A 17,831-nucleotide genomic window follows, 5' to 3' on the forward strand; every position below is an offset into this window, starting at 1 on the left:
GTACGTGGCTCATAAATCAAGACTTTTATCGCGACAGCCTCCGAGCCAAGCAGTGGAGCGCCATTATTTAAAATTCATCTTCTGGGCTCTCTCTTCACATGTCTACAATTACAATTTATAAGATGAAAATTGGCAAGCAGTTTGTCTCGAAACGGAATATAGCCTATTTACTGCATGACGTTACCTTTCAGGGAAGTCCAGACCATAATACAATTACATAGAACGATGCATGCAAAATATGTTAAAACATCTCATTGGACCAGGGCTGAATGTAAACAAAATAATCCGTTAATCCTAGGCCTGCACGTCGCGGTAATTAATCGCCAATGCGTCTGCAGCGCTTTTATGTATCTTAATGTATCTTACCCCCCCCTTACACAAACACATTCCCCCATGTTTGTTATTGCCTAAAACCTGGATGCCATCCATGACTGTGTTCAGAGCCAGGTCTAGGCAGCTGCCGAGGGGGTTGGTTGTTCTTCCTTGTGGACAATTGCAACTAGTGGACATGCCATGGGGTCACATGGTCTGTCGTTATGGTGGGGGCAAGACTTCCCTCAAAGGAAGTGGCTTCATGGTGGGGGGTGGGAGGGAGGGAGAGAGAAGTATAGGGGAGGAGGAGGGGTATGCTCACATAGCACAAAGAACAGCTCTGAGAACTCCAATGAGGTGCGGTCCGTAAAATCGCTTACTAATCCAAGGTCTTCACAAATGAGGGGAAGTGAGGGGGTGATGATGTTGGGGGGATGGGGCACACTCAGTCAAGGCCAGGTTATTGTGGCCGCCGTGCTGGGCTGCTGACCCGAGAATGCTGGGACTGGGGGCCAGGCAGGGCCCCGTGTAGGGTTACTACCCAGAGGAGGGCCCAGGCCTGGGCGGTGGGGGAAGCAGCTCATGGAGGATCTGAAGAAAATGGCATGTAATGAAGGGAGGGCAGGACCCAGGGAGGGGCTTTGGGCAGCTGGCCCTTATCTTAGGTTTTGTTGATCATTAGCAGGATACATTTGGGCGGGAGAAAAGGAGATAGCATAATCTTGTTTGGTCTCATGTACATGAATGCAGCGGACAGCTTTTTTTATGATACATTTTTACTGTCAATTACAATTCAAGCAGTTTAATGAACACCAGTACCCTAACACAAACCAACACCAGTACCCTTACACAGACCAACACCAGTACCCTAACACAGACCAACACCAGTACCCTAACACAAACCAACACCAGTACCCTAACACAGACCAACACCAGTACCCTAACACAGACCAACACCAGTACCCTAACACAAACCAACACCAGTACCCTAACACAGACCAACACCAGTACCCTAACACAGACCAACACCAGTACCCTAACACAGACCAACACCAGTACCCTAACACAGACCAACACCAGTACCCTAACACAGACCAACACCAGTACCCTAACACAGACCAACACCAGTACCCTAACACAGACCAACACCAGTACCCTAACACAGACCAACACCAGTACCCTAACACAGACCAACACCAGTACCCTAACACAGACCAACACCAGTACCCTAACACAGACCAACACCAGTACCCTAACACAGACCAACACCAGTACCCTAACACAGACCACCGTGCCGGGCGACTGGCTGATGTGAGCGCTGCTCTCCAGCAGGGGAATACACCCTGTTTGAAAATGATATTCTGAATTGAAGGGAAAACCTGAAATGAATCAAAACATGGAGTAGGGCCCCGGGTACTCCCGGCTCCTGCGCCCCACATGCTCCTGGCTCCTGGTCCCAGGCCTCGCATGCTCCTCCGGGGTCCCGCTCCCGGGCTCCCGGGCTCCCCTCGCGTGCGCCCTGCTCCTGGTCCCGGGCTAACCGGGCCTGGTCTGGGAGTGGAGCTGTGGGCCCGCCCATTCTGTTATCCCCATCATGAAGCCGGTAACTTGGCTCCTCCCCTCATGTTCCGGAGGGATCTGTGTCCTGGGATGACTACTATCTCACTAGAACTCAGAGCAGCAGCAGTATGCATGGTAGTGACAGGCCAAGGCCAGGGCTCAAAATAGACACCTGACTACATTCCTTTAACCCTGTGTGTGTGTGTGTGTGTGTGTGTGTGTGTGTGTGTGTGTGTGTGTGTGTGTGTGTGTGTGTGTGTGTGTGTGTGTGTGTGTGTGTGTGTGTGTTCTCTTGGCTGAACTTTGTGCTCTAGTGTTACCTAATCCTGCCCTAACAGGTTTTTCCTATCGCGGTGCAGCTGCCAGTCACAGGCCCGACCTGGTTGTGTCACTTAGGCACTCAATATAAAACACACACAACACACACATATGCATGTTTCAGCTTGAACCAGCACACTCACTCACACTCAATGCACACATATGCATGTGTTCAGCTTGAGTGCACATACACCGGACACTCTTCATACTCTGTATATACGCCACCGCTAAACATTTCTCTGTGAGACGGACATGTCGAGACTCACCCAGAACAGCTGCCTGCTCATGTTTGCGATGGTGCTACACGTTTCACACCATTCATTCTTCCCGCCTTACTGGCGGTTATCAGCCCACGCTGAGCCCTCTATTGGCTGCCCAGGCTCAGGCCCCGCCCCATTTGATCCAGACCCATTGTCCTCAGCATGAGGGGGACCACAGGCCAAACAAAAAGTGAGCTGTCTGTAACTGTGAACTACTGCAGAGAGGTTTGTCTTCGTGAAGGAACTGAACCACACACGCTCATGAACACACACACACACACACACACACACACACACACACACACACACACACACACACACGGGGTCGTTGGAGAGGAGCTCTCGGTCGCTCCATGCTGATTATCATACTAATGGCCGCAGAAGCCCCTCTGTGTTGATAGTGCAGAGCAGGGATGGTGTATGTGGGGCAGAGAGTGGAGGAGGGGCGGACCAAAGGAAATGAGCAACGCTACAACAGAAATAATCCATTTATTCCCTCCTGAGGTGTGTGTTTTTGGGGGGTGGGGGTCAGTGGTCCCCTCCAACCCGTGTTGTAACGGTGGTCTTCTCTGCTTAGCTCTGCGTAGCTTAGGGTAATATTTATAGGCCTTATATTGAACGGCCGCAATGTAATAGCAGGTGATTAGTACAATCTTCTACATGTTTGAAGGTGTGTGTGTGTTTGGGGGGGGGGCGGGGGTTGGACTTGGGCAAGGACTTGGTTTGGTGCCAGGCTGAGTGTTGACAATTGAGAGGGAAAAGGCAATGGTAGGGGAGGTTGTGGAGTGGGAGGGGGGTTGGTGGGGGGGGTTAAGGTTGTATTAAAATTAAATGTGTATTACAGCCGTCCCTTGGCACGGATCAGGGGATGCAGGGCGCGGTGGTGGTGGGGTAGGGGGGGCCTCAACCTGTAATGCTGAATAGTGTCACTGTAGAGGCTGCTAACCAGCAGGCTACCAGCGCTACGGTTCTATGGCCTTCTGAGTTGGGGGTCTGGTTGTGGGATGGCCTCAAGAAACGCAATGTCACCCATTCAAAGGGGGAACCATTCTTTTCAAAGCGGTTTGATATTATCTGACTTCAAATAGTGTTGGGGGCAGCGAGACTGGTTATTATTCCATATGTTAGGTATCTTATTATCATTTAAAGCTTCTCTCCCTCTTTGAAATGACTGATGCAAGAGGGTTGAGAGAGAAAAGAGGAAGTGCGATTTTTCTGTTTGTCTGTCTGTCTGTCTGGTCTCTCTCTCCCTCTCCCGTTCATGTAACTATCCACCCGACCATTTCTGTGTCATCTGCCTCCCCTCAAAGCCACTTCTCAATTATTCAATGCATTTTGGATTAATTCAGATCACTGTATTAATTTTTAAGTGGTGGTCCTTGGCCAAGCTCCCTCCCTTCTTGTTTTATAAGTCAGTCTCTCTCTCTCGTTCTCGTTCTCTCTCATTCCCACTCTCGTTCTCACTCTCTTGTTCGTTCTTTTTCTCTCTCTCTCTTTCTCACTCTCTCTCTCTATCAGAGACACACATCCCACCCTCTTCTCATGGCCCGACCTCCTTATCTGTCTGGTAGTAAACCATTTTGATGAGTGAAAACAGCCCGCTCCTCTGCTGCTGCCTCTGCTCAGCCACAAATCTTGGAGAGTGTCCGGAGCTCTTAATGAAGGGTGATAAATCTGGGCTCCTATTCCTGTGGTCTCCCCATTTGTTAGTTGTCTTCAAAGCTCTATGTACTCACTGGTGTACACACACACACACACACACACACACACACACACACACACACACACACACACACACACACACACACACACACACACACACACACACACACACACACACTTCTTCTATATGAATCCCAGTGTATTTCAGGAGGGGAGGAACACATGATGCTGGCAGCAGCATGTGCTGTGTTTGCTCGAGCTCTTGCAACAACACACATGAGCAGTGTTGTGAGAGAGAGAGAGAAATGCATTGTAAGCAAAACAGAAAGTTCCTCTTTGGGCTATCTGCACGCGCCTGGTTTGAGATAGCATCCCACCAAGCTCACTCCCACGTCTGCCTCTTGGGTCGGCCCTCTCGGGTCGGGCCTACGTGCTGCAGACCCACGGGGCCAGAGAGGGCCCCATGGCCATAACATTGCCCTCTATTACCAGTCCTCTCTATCCATAGACACTGGCCAGATACTGAAAAGCGTATTAGTACATTGTAAGTCATTCCTAATTACAATGCATTCATTGTGGCAAAATAACCCAAAATTGAATTTACGATATATTACTGTAATTCTGGAGGAGGGGTCGTTAATAGATGTGACCTTAAAAGGTCACCAGCAGAGTAGCTTGTGCCCACACACACACACACACACACACACACACACACACACACACACACACACACACACACACACACACACACACACACACACACACACACACACACACACACACACACACACGGGATCACTCTATCCGGTTGACCACTTGACATAAAAATAACGCGGCCAAGGAAGGCCATTCTGTACAGTCATAGTGATTGGCCTCTTTACTCAGCTCTGATAAGCCACATTGCTGAAGTGGGCCCCTCACATCTTCCCTCCCCCATTCCTCCTTCAGTGTAATCTATATGCCCCCATACCCCGCACTCTCACACACAGCCTGCTGTCATCTGCTCCGAGCCACCTTCCCTACTTCCCTTTAGGCTTTCTCTTGGTTTCCTTCAGCCTTTAACTCTTTCCTGCTTCTCTCCTCCACTTTCAGCAGTTTTTAAACTGTAATGTGTTTTCCTTCTGAGCGCGTCTCTCACAATCATACCGCCAGCCCGCCCGCCACCCCACCCACGTAAAGGCCGTCCCTCCCCTCCTGCGCTACCGTTGCTGATTAACATTGAATTGACTATAATAAAGCTTTCTGTTTTAGACCAGAGGGAGGGAGGGAGTGGGGGGGAAGGTGACATGGTCATACTTGAGAAATGACTTTGACAACTGTGTGTGTGTGTGTGTGTGTGTGTGTGTGTGTGTGTGTGTGTGTGTGCGCCCCAGACAACATGGCTATGCCCTGGCATGGTGGATCCTGCCGTCGGTGTATGAATGTGTGATTGTGCAGTACTGATGGTGGAGGGTTTGAGTGGCCACAGGCTTAAAAAGGCTTGATGCTTTCTGTTGGAGGCCAGAACGAGCCCTTGAGAATTGTCTGGCTTGTCTGCTTAAAGGACTATCCGATTTTGCTGACACCCCAGGTTCATTTTGACCCAACATTGTCGTGATGTAAATCAGCCACGACTGTTGTTCCAAACCAGTCTCAAGCAGCTCCCCAAGCTCTGTCTTTGTTTTGTCCGACACAAGTTAGTGTATACGAGCTGCCGGGCTGGGTGGTTTCCTCCCATAGCGGCCATCGATTAACCTCTCCACCAGTGATTCTGTGCTCACACACCGCTGCGCGTGCTCACACGCTCTGAGGCTGAGGAGCGCGGTCTAAAATTCCAACACACTCGAGGAAACCCTTGTTCCCTTGCTGCGTGGGATCCGGTGGTGGGACACAACTCAACATGCAGAGCTAGCGGGTCACTTTTGGGTCTGCCCAGGCGGAGCTGTAATGTTTCAGATCCTCTGTCTAGAACAGTGGGTCCATCTTTTATTTTTTTCCTTGCCTTGTTGATATCGTTTCCATGGTGCCCCTTGGAACCCAGGCTCCAGCCCGCCCTCTCAAACTTGAAAAAATGCGGTTACGGCCTTTCACTCTGAAATGTGTGTGCATGTCAAAAAGACAGCTGGGAAAAAATGCTGTGTGCATAGTTTTTGTCTCCCCAAGGTCCACCACACAGCTTGGCTCTTACGTCTCATCCCACTTTATCGAGTCTCAACTGTGTGTGTGTGTGTGTGTGTGTGTGTGTGTGTGTGTGTGTGTGTGTGTGAGACTGGGCTGTACCTCGCAGAATGAAGCGATCCATTGTTTAGCCTGAGCTAGCCACTGAACACTGCCACTGAAAGGCAGCAGCCCCAGCTGCAGTTCCACCAGAGTGGGTGTGTTTCTTTGTGGGTGTGCACATATGAAGTCCTGAAAGGTTTTCAGGACACTATATAAAAGAAGCACTGCTATATCCTGCGGTGTTTCATATGTGTCTAACACACCATGTGTTTCACATACATGTTTTCAATGTGTGGCAGCTATGGGTGTTGTTGCGTGCATGTGCAGGGCTTGGTCCTTGGGAACACGTTGGGGGGAAGAAAAAAAGCCTAGCTTGCATGTTCACCTTTGCCCCACTAAAGCAGGTTTGGTGCCTCCTCTGGGTGCTACAGGCTGCTGGGGTTGAATTCACAGTCTGATGTTCTCTAGAACTGGGCCCACTTCCACTTTTCTGTTGCTTTATTTTCCTCTGCCGTCATGGGAAAACTAGAAAAGGGCGAGAAAGGCTCTTCCGACTGGTGGTCTGCAGACAATCGGCTGTTTATAAATAGCATGGCCTACTGACTCTGGGTCAGCTTCTCCCCTACTCAAATGACCTCGGCAGACATCTCCCAGACCGGTGGCATGCTAGTGTGCCACACGGCAGAGACTCACGGCAAGCAGACGACATCTATGCATGGCATTTCAATTTTTCTAACTGCATGTTTTTTCCCCCGAACGAAACAGAGAGAGAGAGAGAGAGAGAGAGAGAGGTGTCACAGGTTAATGTTCTTCTGAGACTGTGGAGTGGGTGAAATCGGATGCTAAGTGTGTGTGTGTGTGTGTGTGTGTGTGTGTGTGCGCGTGTGCGTATACATCTGTTCGTGTCAAGCTGCTTCAGGGAAACTCAGGACACATGCACATCGTAGAACGTATGATGGTGGGTGTAAAACGAAGGGTGGTCAAGCAGTATGATGCTGATGGTCCCACGTGATGATTGGCCAGGGGGAGGGATGACTTGTGTGTGTAGTAAAGGACTGTGGCTGTGGTGGATGCAGTGTACTTACTGCTGCTGCACTTACTACTGTTCTCTCTGTCTTTGTCTCTGTCTCTGAGAGAGGCAGATTTTTATGTCAAGTGGCCAACAGGACAGAGAGATCCCTAGTTTGTGTGTGTGTGTGGTGTGTGTGTGTGGAGGGGGGGGGGGGGGGTTGCTTATGAGGGCATGAAATCGCTCCAGAGCCCCAAGGCACGTTGGGCAGCGCTCCACCTCTACCCAGAGAGTCAGTCTCTCGCTCTCGCTCCTCCAGCCTATCACAGTTGCCATTTTCGAGTGTGTGCAGATCAGATACACGCAAATACTCCTTCATAAACATGTGCAATTCCTGTCTACTTGTAGCTCTGCAGACCAGTCCCATGACGACCCTCATCCTCCCAGCTGGGGGTCCCATCAGTCAGGCACTATGTAACTGCATGCTGCTGGGGAGAGTGATGGTGCTAGTGGGAATGCCGGGGCCCACAACCTCCAGACCTGGGTCCGACCTAATGGGGCCTCAAGCAAGGCTCAATGGCAAGGGGCCTATATCACACATTCAGGGGGGCCCAATGGAGGCTGTGTTGTTCCTACATTGTGCTGACTACTGGACGTCCCACTTATGGCACACGAGTCTACAATCTTCATTGTGTGTGTGTGTGTGTGTGTGTGTGTGTGTGTGTGTGTGTGTGTGTGTGTGTGTGTGTGTGTGTGTGTGTGTGTGTGTGTGTGTGTGTGTGTGTGTGTGTGTGTTCTCACTATATGCAGAGGGGGCTGTCTGGCTCGAAGCCATTGCCTCAGCTGTTGTTGTACATTTTCTCTCGTTTTCCCTCCACTTCTAAATCCACACACATTCACCCCCACCTCTCTGGAGGCACCAGGTCTCAGCGCGAAGGGGAGTGTGAGAGAGAAGGCAAGGGGCCCACTCTTTTCTTCTTCTTCTTCACACACACACACACACACACACACACACACACACACACACACACACACACACACACACACACACACACACACACACACACACACACACACACACACACACACACACACAGTCTCACTGGAGCAAGGGAAGCCAAAGTACAGGCACCGAGCCCCCTCCCCCACCAAACCGCCATTCCCGGCAAACTGGGCCCCTCCATGGGCCTTCTGAAAGCTACAGCGCTTTTCTGGGGACCCCTTCGATCCCCTTTTCCTGGGATTGGGTTCCCTGTGTGTTTGTACGATGGCCCCCAGGTTTCCGTTTCAGGTAGACGGGGGGGGGGGGGGGGTGTTCACTCTGGTGAACCCCCTTGTTGGTCGAGATATGCAAAACAGCCCGGGAGGCCAGCAGGAGCTCCGCCCTCGACGGCTTACCCCACCCCTCTGGGATTGAGCTAGACGAGCTGGTTGCCGCCCCCTCCGTCCCCACCCCTCCCTGACCGCTGGCCCACCTGACCTGTGGCAGAGTGCTGCTCTGCACCGACGCCGCTCAATACCAGCCAGGAATCCATCTTCATACGAGCACTTTGGTGAACGTGTGCATTATTCAGTGTGTCGTGTCATGCGATTGGATTGGCCGTCCACGTTGGGTTGTTTGCGGGGGGGGGGGGGGGGGGGGCGGCAGACTGTTGCACAAAGACCACGGCGTTCTGAGAGAAGGTGCCCTTGATTACCTTGCGATGACATCACCCCGTGGTTAAAAGGCTTTGTGTGTGTGTGTGTGTGTGTGTTTTCTTGAACTCTGTGTTTATGTGGACGTGCACGTGGAATGGGGTTTGTCATATCTTTCTTCCTTTTTTCCTTATTTTCTTCCCTCTCTGACGACCAACCCAGTGGTCCATTACTTCCAGAAGGTTTGGCTCACTTATGGAGCCGTATAGGCCTGTCCTGCTAAAATATGTGTTAGTGTGTCTGCCTCCTTCCCCCCCGCCCCTCTACCAGTTCATTTGCTTGGCCTTGCTGAGCTCTTGTCACACTGGCAGTGTTGTGGTGGTGATGGTGATGATGATGATGACTATGATGAGGCCTTGTCCTTCCTCATGGAAAGGGATTGAGACGGGCTAGAGGTTTTAATGTTGAGAGCCCTTGTTTGAAAGGTCTGTGGCCCCGTTCTGCGTCGGGTAGAGGAAAAATGGCAGCAAAGAGTGTGTCAGTAAGTTTATGTGTGTAAAGATAGAATAGTGAGATAATATTTGGTAATATTTGTGCACAATTTTTGTTTGCTCTGTATCGTTTTCAGCCGAGTGTTTGCATAGCTTGACTTAAAATACGCCAGAGGGCCTCGGACCAGTTCTTGAACCAGCAGACCACACCTTCTTTTCTTTCCCTTTTTTCTCTTCCTGCTGCACAGGCCAGTGAACCAGTTGAGACTATTGGCCCGTTTAAGTTGGTTTTCAGCAGAGGTGTGTGTGTGTGTGTGTGTGTGTGTGTACACATACACAATACAATACATTTTCATTTCATGATCCCTATCTGCCTGTTATCGTATTACTCTGTCTGTCAAAGTAAAAACATGGAAAGAAGTCAATTGGCTATTGCATAGCAGTAATAAACCACACCTCCCTATCCTCTGTCTCTGTCCCTCCCGCTTTCTCTCTCTTCTCTCTCTAAAAGTCTCTCCCTACCTCTACCTCTCTCCCTATCTCTCTATATATCCCTCTCCCTCCCTCCTTCCTGGGGGATGTGGTGGTGTTGGGGCTCTATTTTGGAGCTGTAGGCCGCAGGGACACAGACAGCCAGGGACTGAAGAGGCCACCCCGGGCCACGTGGGCCCTGCAACCACTGATACGGGACACTAATCCTCTCGTTAGCATTAGCCTGTATTAGCCCACATCTGTCTGCACTGCAAGTGGAGGGAGGGAGGGGGGGGGAGAGAGAGAGACAGACAGACAGACAGACAGACACGCACACACTGAGAGACAGAGAGAGAGCGAGCACACAAGAGCAATAGGAAGTTTATTTTTTATGTCTGTTGCATTTTGCTTTCATTCTTTTCTTTCTCTGAGCTGAGACTTCCTTTTACCCTGTTTCCTGTTTATCTTCCTCCATAGCCCTCCATTTATTTAGTTCTCTCTTCCGTTCTCTCCCTCCCTCTTTCTTTCTCACCTTTTCTTTCCCTCTCTATCCTGCTCTCTTTGCTCTTCTGCCCGTCTGTCATCGCTGAAAACTGTACGGAGACAGCGCAAGCGCTCCTCAAAGAGCAAGCACTCCCATTGGCTGACTGGCACTCCACCTCCGAGCCCTGATTGGCCGGAGGCCTCAGTGTAGGACTCAATCAGCTGTGTGTGAGCGTATGTAGGTCAATGTGTAGCGATGTGAGCCCTGTTTCTCGCTCTCTCGCTCTCTCTCGCTCTCTCCTCCCTCTCCTCCGACACCACATCGGTTTGTGAACTGAGGCTGTTGTGGTAATTGGCAGCATTCCAAGTTTCTAAAACCAAGAGAGAAGAGGCAAGAGATGAAAGGGAGAGGGTGGGTGTACTGGGGGGAGGGTGGGTAAAACGGGGGGGGGGGGGGGGGGGGGGGGGGGAAGAGGAGCAGGGGCAGGAGCAGAGGGGGTGCAGGTGGGGGAGAGGGATTCTTCCACTCGCTGGGTGCCCTGTTGCACTCGCCGGTGCAACAGTACAGTGTGTTAGTGTGTCAGAGAGACGCGCGCTAGTTAAACACGCGGCTCCTTGCAAGAAAATGAGCAAACAAAGCAGTTTGTGTTGAGCTATCGGTACATTGTCTCTCTGTTTGGAGATGGGATTAAGGCCTCGGAGAGAAACCTGGGAAAATACAACTAGGTGCTTTGTCTTCACCTGCTGTCGTCGTTTCACCATTGTACTGCTCTAGGACGAATTTGAATGTATTTAATCTGCTCTCCGTAATAGTGTTCTCTAGACACATCTGTGTTTGTGTGTGTGTGTGTGTGTTGCCTGCTAAGAATTGCTGCACTCTGCTTTACATTAGTGAATAATTCAAGCTCCCTTTAATAACCATCCTCCTACTATCACTGCAGCACACGCTGAACCCTGAGGTGCAAGCTCACACACTCACACTCACACACTCACACACACACACACACACACACACACACACACACACACACACACACACACACACACACACACACACACACACACACACACACACACACACAGTGGTACTCCAACCCAGACTACAAGCAGACTGTAAAAAGCTGACAAAATAGTGTAGCAGTGTTAACTTAACTAGCCCCCTCCACCCACCGGCGTGCCCCCCCCATCCATGTCTGTCTGCATGCTACAAATGACAAAGTTGGTGAATCCAGCCCATCCTAGTCACCCAATCTGCTTATTCTCAGCAATCTTGGCCACCAGACGAAAGTCCTTGTGCTTTTGGGTCACGTTGGATAAAACAAGAGAAACTTTAAAAATACCAAAAATAAATGAATCAGGAGTTGTCTCATGTTTGCGAAGAGGGAGGGGAAATATAGAGCAGAGGAAGTGGCCAGTCAGAGCCCATGTACTTAACCCAAGGGTGGCAAAATTCACAAAATAAGAGTGTCAGGTGACACTTCAGGTCTGTGTGTGTGTGTGTGTGTGTGTGTGCGTGAGTCTTGAAGCGCTGTATTTCTCTGGTCATGTGGGAACAGCCGCGCTGGGCTCACTCACTTACAATGAAGCCCCTTCAGCTGCTGAGCTCTGTCAGCACTCTGTGTCTCTATCTCTCTCTGTCGTTGTCTCTCTGTCGTACACACACACAAACACACACACACACATACACACACACACACAACACACAGGCTCTGAGAGATCAGCAGATACACCTCTTCAGGTGCACTGGTGCCTGTGGATCCTTGGCTACCTGCATGTGTCTGTGAAGGGGGAAAGTTTCCATCTGCAAATGAGGGAATTTAAGTCGAGGAAAGCCATCAAGGTAAGACATAGTGGGCCTTCCACTTCATCTTACCTCGACGGCTTTCCATGGCTTTCCTACTTAGTGTGTCGGGAAGGATCAGGAAAACAGTGGAAAAAAGATGGGAGGGTGGAAATTAGATAAGGGCGAAACGGAGAGGAACATTGAGGGAATTCTTCTTCACAAAGAGAGAGGGGGAGAGAGCTAGAAAGGGAAGAAAGAGGCTGGCCAGCCGCCAGGTAGTGCCACCATGCTGTTTTTGTGAGCAATGTTGACTTAGAAAAGACCTTTCAGGGAGATATAACAGAGGGGGAGAAAGAGAGAGAGAGAAAATATAACTAATGACCAGGGTGCAAGAAATGTAAGGCTGCAGCAGAAGAGGCCTGCGTCCATCACACTCAATCATTTGGGAACTTGACGCAAATCTCAAAGTTGTGCTATTCTGGGAAGACATGCATGAGAGAGGGGGAGAAAGATAAATAGGTGGGAGAGAATGGAGGTGGTGCTGGTTGAGCTGCGTGGTGATGGTGAAGGTTTAACAAGAGGGTTTCTTTCAAAGGAGTAGGATTCAAAAGAGCAGGACAGAATCAGTGCTCCCTTTCACTCACTCCCTCTCCCAATCTCTCTCTCTCTCACTCTCTCTGTCTCTTACACTCACTCTCTCTCCTTTCACACTCTGTCTCTGTCTCTCTGTCCTTGTGTCTGTCTCACCGAAAACCCCAGTTAAGCCTGAAAATGATGGTTCGCTGGACCTATACAGTCCTTGTGCTGCACGCAGGCACACAGCCCGGTGCCCGGACGTGGGCGGGAGGCGTGAGGCCGGATGCTGGTTGGCTCCTCCAGATTCCTGGTCACTTGTGTTAGCAGCGGGTAAACCTGGGTATCTCCTTCCCCCACGTGCTTATCATGCCTCTTGTGTCTGTGGTCCACGTCCACTCAGAGGACCATACACACTCTCAGCCCGTCAGATTCATTCCACCAAATCCAGGAAATAAACAAACTCACCCACTCACTGATGAACGGACCTCTCTGACACACTAGGGAGGAGGAGAGGGGGCGTTGGCCCCGCCTCCTGCTGCCACGTCTATTAATAGAGGCTTGGTGATGATATAAATACCCAGTGCTAGCTGTGGGGAAACAAGTCCTGTGAGGGGGGTGTGAATGTTGTGAAAATACATTCCACACGCCTCGAGGTGTGTGTGTGTGTGTGTGTGTGTGAGATTGCCATGCATGGTAACATACCTGTTTGTTTGTTTGTGTGTGTGTGTGTGTGTGTGTGTGTGTGTGTGTGTGTGTGTGTGTGTGTGTGGCTAAGTTGCCTAGCGCTGCCTGAGAGAGATCGGAGACAATGGGGAGGGGAGGGCATAAGGAGACGAGGCCCCCTCGCGAACCCACTGAACCTCACTCAGTCCTGGGTGAAGTCAGGGCCCTGGAGGCCCCCTCCCCCACCCTTAGCCACCGCCTCACCCTCAATGCAAACAGCAAGTATACGAACACCCACCACCCTATGGGTCCAAAATAAATACAGGATCGAGTAACGATATACCCGGTGGCCGGATCCCCGCCCCCCTTCATAATGAAATTCCCTCGCTAGGCTACGGTATCAAACTCAAGGAAACAAGGAAGTGGCTTAGGCCTGGGTTGGTTTGGGTTGTTTGGTTTTGCATGTGGGTGAAGCGCGTGTCTAATAAGTTGCTGGCGAGAAATAAACCCATGTCTTTTCTGACCCCTTTTTCAGCTCATTGTACGCCTTCTTGTCTATTGCACACACTCACACAACCTCACTTCCACAAACAACTATCGTGCCCACACACAAGCTTTCATAAGCAATGAACGCACACGCGTATGCACACGTGTGCATATGTGGAGCCCCGATCTGAGCAGACTCACTTGCAGTTGGCCCACAAGGCAGCCATAGTGCACGGATGCGTTCATGCAAACCCCAAACAGCCATAATCATACATCTCACGCTGATGTGGGTTACATCGTCACAGAACACGAGCTTGTTCCACAAACCCACATTTCAAAAGGGACTCCAATTGCTCATCTGCCCACTGGCTATGTTCAGCTCTCAATGCACACGTGGACAATGAAAAACAAAGCCATGCTAGAGGCTGAGGTCGTGCTGTTTAATTCGAAATGGCACACGCTTGTATTACAAAGACAGAAGTTGTCTTGTCAATTCAGGGGTTCCCTTTCTCTCTCTTTCTGTATTTGTCTTTGTCTCTTTCTCGCTCTGTCTCTCTCTCTGTGTTTCTCTGTCTCTCTCTGTTTCTCTGCCTCAATTTCTCTCTCTTCCTTTCATTGCAGGAAATCATGAACCAAAGCTCGTAAGCACATTCAGTCACATACAACAACCATTACATTACACACACACACACGTACACACACACTTACCCACTCAGTCGACAAGTCACACACACACTTACACAAGACTCACTCACTCACTCAACAACTCACACACACATCCACACACACAAGTCAGACACTCACTCACACACCGGATAACTCTCACAGACACACACACACCTCTCCACAGCGTGTCCCAGGTTCAAAGCCCCCTGGTTGAACAAGATCGGTGGCCCCTTGCAGGACGCCGTGTGATGCAATGATCCGCTGTGCTGAGATCATGTTGTAGCCCTCCGCCTGCTTGATTGGAGGGTACCTCCCTGCTCAATAAAGCAGGTACATCAGACCCAACAGGGATGGGGGTTTACCTAGACGGTGTCACCCAGGGGCAGGACCCATATCCAGCAGCCTTAGCACATAAGTTGAACAAACACTTACATGCACAAACACAAGGAATTTGAGGAGAGAGAGAGAGAGAGAGAGAGAGGGAGGAGATGAGGGGACTGAAATAGCATGGGGGAGGGCGGGAGGGAGTGTGTTTTAACATTAAAGGCTCTGGCATACTTTCCCTGTCCGGCTGTGGAGTGAACAGGTCGCGCCTCATGCACCAGACAATGGTTTGCCAAATCCCAAAAGTCAAGGAGAAGAAGCATGTTCATTAGGAAATAAAGTGTCATTTTTATCTCCCCCAAACATTTGTGCGATTTGTTGCCCGGAGTTCATGGGCGGATTACCATGTTGACGTCACATGGATCACAGTTGAGCCTCGCAGACACGCCCAGTCACACACGCTGCTGTTGTTGACTGAAGCGAAGCACCTTGACTCTGTGTCTCGGTGGTGCTCTGAAGTAAACCGAGAGCAGTAGAGGAACAGCTCACTGCAGAAAGCCTGTGTGTCAGAGAGATAAGCCACCATCGACCCCTCTCCCAGACCGCGTGCAGAGTGAGGAGGTGCACCAAGCCCCCTGCCTTGTGCCCTGTTCACTCACAGACACACACAACATCACCAGGTTGTGAGTCTTCTCTTCCTCTTTCGTCATTTCCTCGCTGACCAGTGGTCTCTCTTCCCCCCCCCCCCCCCCCCCCTCCTGTCTCTCTCTGACTCTGTCTCTCGCCCTCCCTCTCCCTCTCCGTTCCTCCCAAACATGCCTTGCCTTCCACTAGTCCAATGAGTGCAAAGGATCTCTGTTCTACCCTGTCGGTGGTCACAGTGATCCATCCATAATGTTCCAGTACAGATATGTTCTAGTGTAGTCGTCCGCAGCCCCTCTGGTGTTTGGACATGTAGATGATCCAATGTGGGTCTCTTCCTTTCTACCTCGCTCTTTAGCTCCCTCTCTTACACACAAGCACACATGCACACTAGAGGTCTGACTCTCTGCCGAAACCCGAGCCGGGCCCAGCCCGGGCCAGCCCATGCCCGAGGAATTGAGGAGACATTCCGACCAGACCGAACCCTTGGGCCTGGCCGGTCTCGTGGTCAGAGATATTACATCTTCTTTTATTATTTCATTAACATTCAGCGAGTTTAGCAGACACTTTTAAAAAAAAAAAGAAACTTACAATAAGTACATTTTTAAGAAGAAAGAGAAGCAACAATGTATTCTATATATATAACTCCTTATATATCAGTCACTGTGATCGATACATGATTAGGGAATAAACACTCGCTTCTGTGAAGCACTATTAATGATCACATGGCGTATTCTGAACAGATTTCTGTCATTCAAGTTTCTCTGTAATCTGCAGTAGTCTGATTGTTAATTTCTTGTATCAATCATGATTTATTTGCAGTCAATAGTGAGAAACCGAGTGTGAGAATAATCACACTCACCCTCAATCTCTCTCAAACTCACTCACTCACTTTGAATGGCATGAATCACCATATGAAATCAATGTTTATGTAGTTCCAAATGTTATCAAGTTCCCAATTTTGTGTGTGCGAGAGAGTGAGAGAAAAGTGTGTTCTACATGCACACACATGGATCCAGGATTAAAGAAAATGTTATGTGCACATAAATGGAGCAATACGCAGTGTTGTCGGATATTAGGCCCCACACACACACACACACACACACACACCTTAGATCTCAGATCGATTGTTTGATCACTGTTCTCGCTAGGAAGTTGGAACAGCCACTTGTAGATGAAGACACCATAGCAAGTTGCAACAAAATCCTCCTGTGTGTCTCTCCCTATTGGTGCTGGCTGACCTTTGTGTGGGTCTGTGCTTGGCAGGCGACCTGCCTGTGCTTTAGGACGCAGTGTTCTTCAATGTGTCTTGATGAAGTGTAGCAATACGTGCCATTGCGTCAGCACGCACACTAGAGCTGTTGGAAGTAATTTAGGGAGTCAGATTTAAATCGAATAGTTAAATCAGATGACATGATTGTGACGTGGAGGCGGGGTGAAGGGAAGGGGAGACTTCATTGGTCAGTCAGACTGACTCCTCATCAGGCTCCTCCTACTACAGAACACAGGTCATGATTTACAGACAGACCAGTCATAGTGTTATGACTTTGAATAACAGCACAAGTTATTATTATTATTATTATTATTATATTATTGTTGATTGTTGTGCCTATATCAGCGACGCATCACCCAACAACAGATGTTTTTGTGACAGGCCTGACTGTGACTTCTATTAGCCACATGCCACCCAAACCAAGGTGAGCAGCATGAACCAAGAACCACGTCACCACGGTAATGGAACCAAGCTTGTCGCGCCAAGAATTCCTGGCTTCATGGTTGGCTGCCCGGGGTGGGATGGGTCGGCCAACTCCCCAGGTCAGACCCGCTCCTATTGGAGGAAAAGCCTGGAGTAAACAGGAGGCTCGCTGAACATGGGCCCCTTTACAATAAGAAACCCACCACATGAGTGAGTGAGTGAGAGAGAGAGAGAGAGAGAGAGAGAGACGAGAGAGAGAGAGAGAGAGAGAGAGAGAGAGAGAGAGAGAGAGAGAGAGAGAGAGAGAGAGAGAGAGAGAGAGAGAGAGAGAGAGATAGATTGTGGCTCACATACAGCCAGGAGTGGGTCTCTCTGTATACCGCTTTGACTCCATCTTTGATAAAGGCATTCAGTGAAGAGTTTTTATAAGGGACTTATTGTCTCTCATGAAAAATACTTTTAGTTTATTAGTTACTTTAAGTGCCCTCAGTTTGCCATTTGTATCAGAGGGCAGAAATAATAGATTTTGGAAATGTTAGTGAGCTGTTACATAGTGTGTGTGTCGCTGCTTTATTTTCCTTATCTTCATCAAGCT

General features: G+C 49.9%; 1 protein-coding gene across 1 annotated transcript in view; it reads left to right on the top strand.

Annotated features, from left to right (window-relative positions):
* foxo3b (forkhead box O3b) overlaps positions 1-17,831 on the top strand; it is a 28,041-nt gene that overhangs the window by 1,452 nt on the left and 8,758 nt on the right. The gene's annotated exons all lie outside the window — the stretch shown is intronic.

This window comes from Pollachius pollachius, assembly GCF_949987615.1.
Source record: "Pollachius pollachius genome assembly, chromosome: 16".
In the NCBI taxonomy this organism is placed as follows: domain Eukaryota; kingdom Metazoa; phylum Chordata; class Actinopteri; order Gadiformes; family Gadidae; genus Pollachius; species Pollachius pollachius.